Source organism: Myxocyprinus asiaticus, chromosome 30 (assembly GCF_019703515.2).
Source record: "Myxocyprinus asiaticus isolate MX2 ecotype Aquarium Trade chromosome 30, UBuf_Myxa_2, whole genome shotgun sequence".
Lineage (NCBI taxonomy): Eukaryota > Metazoa > Chordata > Actinopteri > Cypriniformes > Catostomidae > Myxocyprinus > Myxocyprinus asiaticus.
This window is the reverse complement of record NC_059373.1, coordinates 39446931-39452930: the sequence shown is the minus strand read 5'-3', so window position 1 is coordinate 39452930 and position 6000 is coordinate 39446931. Positions and strand designations below refer to the sequence as shown.

The 6000-nt window shown below is 37.9% G+C and overlaps 1 protein-coding gene across 1 annotated transcript in view; it reads left to right on the top strand.

The window, feature by feature from the left end:
• The first annotated feature begins 1017 nt into the window (after positions 1-1017).
• Positions 1018-6000, top strand: part of LOC127420688 (phosphatase and actin regulator 4A-like) — a 108924-nt gene continuing 103941 nt past the window's right edge. Inside the window, exon 1 of the mRNA XM_051663154.1 lies at positions 1018-1298. The gene's annotated coding sequence lies outside the window, so the exon portion shown is untranslated. The remainder of the gene's footprint in view (positions 1299-6000) is intronic.

The following is a 6000-nucleotide window of genomic DNA, read 5'->3' as shown; positions in this document are numbered from 1 at the left end:
AATGTATACATCTGCAATGTTTTTATTTTTTGTAAATTATAAACCAGCTCATATGGATTTTTTATAACTCTGTCAATGTTAACTAGATGTATTGCTGGCTTCCATGGCTGCAGCGTGCTGTGTTTGCCCACTAACTTGTTTCAAATCTGGAAACCTGGGGTGTCAAAATACTATTGGTGAGTGGGTAGTGGGCGGGATCACACAGGCCAAAACATAAACAGAAATTCTGGCCAGGAAAGGACCTTTCAAAGTAGAAGATACTGACTGTAGCATTGTTTTCTGAGAAGCCAGTATTTCAACTTAGCATGTTTCCTAAATCTCTGATAACATATTATGATAATTTTACACTTTAGTACAGTAAATATATTACATACTGAACCTTTAAGGAAGTTATCTCTGACTTGAGTGTTTAAAGAGTAGTCTCACTTACCACGAATAAATACCACCACTAGATGGCAGGCGTGACCAATGAAAATTCATGCTCGATGCCCCTGATTCCTTTATGAGTTCTTAAAAACAATGCGAGTCAGTAAAGGCCAAATGTAGTCTGCTTTATCTAAACAGAAATTTTTGTACAGTCTGTACAAAAAAAAAAAAAAAAAAAAAGAAAGAAAGAAGAAAAAAAGTCAAACTACAATCTATAGAAATGAAATAAGGAAAAGTAATGCTTATCCAGTCCAAAAAAAAAAAAAAAACGACCACATGTCCAGAGATAAAATAAATTTAAGGAATTTTTTTTATTAAAAAAAAAAGTTTAATATACGATAATTTTTTACTTATTATATACTAAATAAATAAATAAAGACAAAAAGAAAGAAAGAAAGACAGAAACATACCTAACCGAGCGATTAACAACGAAGAACTTGGCAACCTCGTGATCTCTCAGGCAAGTTAACTTTTACCTGGTCACATGACCTGCCAGTGACTCCTGCTGTCAGCCAGGCATCAGCCTGTACCTCCGCAGGTTTCTGAGAGGAGGAGTTTCAGGTGCGACACCTGGCAACCCGTGATCTCGCGCTTTCATCAGCCAAATTAGAAGCCTGACAGGAACACCCTACTGGCATCGACACAACCGAACCAACTCGACCAATAACAGCGACATGAGAGCCTTCTGGATTAGGACATATTCATTGATTATGGATAATTGTTTTTATTAGTTCTCACTGACTCATTTTGAGAGTTTGGGGATCTGACAGACTTTGAGTGACAGTCGCGAGGTGAAGCTGAAGACTGCGTTTGAAACTCTTCGCAGCTTCACACAAGTTTAATGGAGGGATTTTATTGATATATTCACACAGGTAAGCTATTACAAGTCCCAGTAATGTATTCATAAATAATATAAGAGATGTTTCTAATGCTTTGGGTCGGTGGTAATGATTAGCCGCTGTATGCTAGCAGCTCAACAACCTGTTGCTGTTTCCAAACATCATCAACGAATCAGGAAATAATGACATTTACTCACCTGAACACATTTATGAGACACAATAAACACCAAAACATTCAGAGTACATAATTTAAACGCGAATTTCTTCAAGAGTCCTCCGGCAAGTTTAGCTGTGTTTGATTCAGGTTAACTCGCAGTATTTCACATACACGAGGATGTTGCACTTTGAATGGACACACGTACACATCGCTATTAATGTGAAACAAACCTGTTCAATTGAAGTTTGATGAAAACTAATGAAGCAGGTTACACTCCTCAAATCCCTCCAAACACACGTCAACCTGGTTTAAAGTTTACTAGAGAGGAATGTGCTGTTTTTGTGCAGTGTGACTTGATTGATCAGTGTTCAGAATATCAGTACACAAGTCTACAGGTAGTGTGATGTTTTATATGACTTGATTGAAGTCCATGCATTCCCCACATGGTTTCTGTAGTTCAGGCGAGTTTCAGCAAGCACTGGTGTTCATGTAGACACTCTGAGAATGAGCAACCTGAGGGTCTGTTTTCTGCATACTGGTCTCATTAAGAAGCAGGAATTACAAAGTATGGTCAGGTTCTGTCATCCATTTGAAGTCAAAGTTCAGCCTAGGAAAGGTAAGTGTTGAGTTTATGACTTGACTGGATGGATTTGGTGTTTGTCGCATTGCAGTCACGCAAATAACATTGTATTGTAGCAGTTTTCTTCAACTGCTGTGAAACTGAATGCAGTGTAACTTTGTTGTTGATTGTCATTTTGTTTATTCTCGTTTGAACAGGAAGTGACGCTGGACATTCCATCCCAAGGGCCTCGATTTAAAGGAGAATTCTTGGTTCAAGACAAGTTGAGCTCAATCAACAGCATTTGTGACATATTTATTTTCACAATATGTGATTTCAAAAAGGCAAAAATCTGGGTTACAGTGAGGCACTTACAATGGAAGTGAATGGGGCCAATCAGTAAACGTTAAAATACTGTTTCAAAAGTATAGCCACAAGACATAAACGATACATGTTAACATGATTTAAACGTGATACAATTGCTTACTAACCTTTTCTGTGTAAAGTTATAGCCGATTTTGCAACTTCGTTACCATGACGATGTAACGCAACCCTAAAACGATCGTTAAAACGACAATTTAAACAACTTTACAGCTCATAATAAACAAGCTTTTATAAATTGATAAGCGTCACATTTCTGCTTTTAAACCCTCCAAAAATTGGTCCCCATTGACTTCCGTTGTAAGTGCCTCACTGTAACCTCCATTTTTGCATTTTAAAGAAAAAGAGAGATGAGTCCAAATACATTTTTGTGGTGATCAACATAATGCCACAAATGCTGTCGATTGAGCTCAACTTGTCCTGAACCCGGAATATTCCTTTAATGGTGTCTATCTGAACGTCTTAGACTCCAGGTTAATCATAAATGAAAAGAGGGTGTTCTGGTGCAACAGTTGCTGTGATTTTAGTTGAGGAGATGGCCTTGTTCAAGCTTGGTTATGTCCCATTTAACCTCCATTCATTCTGTCAGTGCATCTAACAATGACAGTCAGACAATGAAGGATTGTTTAGATTAGGTCAGAGCCCTTGATACACACTGTTTGTGTTTCTTAACTGTAGGATGATAATGTGCCTAGTGAGCATCCTGAAATAGCTGTTGTGAAGGTTTTGTTTTTAAGAAATGGCTTTAAGTGTGTTTCAGCATCATTAAACAGAGTTGATGGTTAACTTAAGATCTTTTCTGCTGCCCCAGTCAGGACAGTAGTTCAGATTTTACTCGTGCTTCTACAAAACTTTAGAGTCGAATTGCATAACTCGCACCAGAACATGTCGTGTTCACAGATAAAACGGTCCCACACAGTGCTCTTTGTAGCTGTACGCTTCATATTTCCCGATCTTTTAGATAGAGGAAGACAGTGGTTTACATGTTTAATAGCACCTTTGTGTATTCGTAATGTGCCCTGTGTGATAAACCAATTAAATTACCTCTTTTTTGTTGTTTCTTTAGTATTAGTCAAACAAATAGTTAAAGTCTCATCGGTCCCAGTACTTGTGACCACCAATGGTATATTCCTGGATACTGGAAGTTTGTTTACCATATGCTGCCAAATGGTTACCAACCACTTTACACCGAAAATGTCTGTTTATCTTCTGTTTTGTTACTTTTAGTCTGTGTTTTTATCCGTCTCTTACTACACACATCCCTATAATGACATTATTGTATCCAATCCAAACAAATTTTTGCAAATTTCTGACTGTGCTGCTGCGACTCGCGAGCTTTCTACCCCGGCTGAACATCGCCGTGTGCTCACACTTTCCATTTGATGATGTGCCACTTATCCTTGATACGTGCTATGAGAGCTGCGGGTCGTAGTGGTTTGTTTCATGACTCCAGCAGGGACCTCTTGTTTGGATATTTTACCTTTCCACTTGCACTCATTATATTTGGACTGTCTGGCGGATTTATCAATACCGTACCATCACTCTGGACTGTACTGTTGACTTGGGCTCCGTTTTTGTCTGTCGTAAGTATATTTTGTTTGTTGTTTTATTGTTTGTTTACCTGTACTTTTATGTTTGAGCATTGGCTGAAAGCGCTGTGTAAAGTAAACATGTTGTTATTATTATTATTATTATTATTATTATTTTTTTATTTTTTAGTGGTATTAACTCAGTCAATTGTATGACACATTGCCGTGTGTTGTCAACATAGCAGCGTCCATGAGGGGGCGACCTGCTCCATGTAAAATTAAATAGCTTTTATTAGGTTTCTCATGACTGGAGTCTTCATCTAATGTGAGTTTACATTATTTTCAACATATTTCTAAAAAATGCTTTTCATGTCTTTTGTGTAAAACTATTTTAATTAGCATAAACTTACTGAGTGCACCTTTAATGCGACTAATTGGTTAATTGCCTAAACCTCAATATCCATAAATAGAGGCAAAACGTTACAGATTGTTTTGTAATTTTCAACCCTTTTTAACCTTCGAGACCTTGACAAAACCTTTTTACAATTTCAACAAAACCTCATCTACGTTATCCATCTAGATAGGTGATCATTTTAAATCAGTAGATTTTGCAACATCAGTGATCAGAAATCCAATTATTTAGGTTTGCAAGGTTTAGAAAGACACTTCTAAGATCAATAAATGTAACATTTAGCTACAACACTGCATTGGGCCAATTGGGCAAGTGACAGTTTCCTCAACTGGCCTGAAACTCTTTCACACTGAACCCGGGCCAGCAGGCCATGCTTATTGTTGAGCTCAGTGTGTGCATATGGGGGAAAACAATTTGAGAGCTACGGTGGAGCGATTTTTAATGAATAACGACTTAGATTTTTGCACACAAAGCACAGGTTTTATGGACTAATCTTGTGGTATGTTTATGGTGCTTTTCGTTCATTTCTTAAGCTCCACAGCTTGGATTTGTTGTTGTTACGTGCGCTGCAGCGAGCTCATCACAACAGAATGGGTGAAAAGCGGCTCAAGACACACTGGTGGTGCGCGTTCTAAAGATATATTCAATAACTCACAAGATGATATCTGATGAAACCGCATATGAACGCACACAACCCAACTGTCGCCAGTGGCGATTAGATTTTAAATTATTGTCACAATCAATTATTTTTGGTGGCATTTGCGACCATTTTAGTCTTTAGTCTGGAGCCCTGAACATGTTTACTTTATATAACGCTTTCAGCCAATGCTCAAACATAAAAGTACAGGTAAACACAACAAGCAAACCAAACAATAAAACAACAAACACAATATACAATTACAATGGAGCCAGAGACAACAATAGTCCAGTGTCATGGTATGATATTGATAAACAGGAGTGTAATCCACCAGTCAGTCCAAACAGAATGAGTGCAAGTGAAAAGATAAAAATGTCCAAACAAGAGGTTCCCATTGGAGTGAAGAAACAAACCGCTACAACCTGCAGCTCTCACAGATAAACTGTGCAACATCAAAAGGCAAGCGTTAGCACACAGAGGTGTTCAGCTAGTTAGAGAGCTCGTGAGCCACGGCTCCACAGTCACAGTCTAGCATGCAACAACGCGTGGAAATTAGTTTGGATTGGAAATAGGTCTGGGCGATTCATCGAATACTTATGATATAATCGCGATGATTTTGCTGACAATATAAAATTCAACAATATCGTTAATATTGCGATGATTTTAATCAGCCTTTTATTTGGCCATTAAGTTTCATAGAGAGCATCAGTTGACTAATTTCACAATCCTTAAGGGCTGTATAATTAATAAAAATAACATCAAAATGGAGATATGATCATATGTGATTATTTAACTGCCAAAGGCTGAGATTAAAGACAGATAAACATGAACCGGCAACACGCTGATCTGTGTGCACGTGCTTTTAGCGCAGTTCACCTGCATTGCGAAGTACTGCAGGTTCAAGCATTTACGCAATTCCAAACATTAGTGACCGCTATAAAGTAATTATACAAATCTACAAACACGGAACAGTAAAGGAGAGTTTGACAGAGGTTCACACGTTGTGAAACTCAGAAATGTCAATCAAATGTTGCACTTCCCGTTTCATTATAAAAGCTCC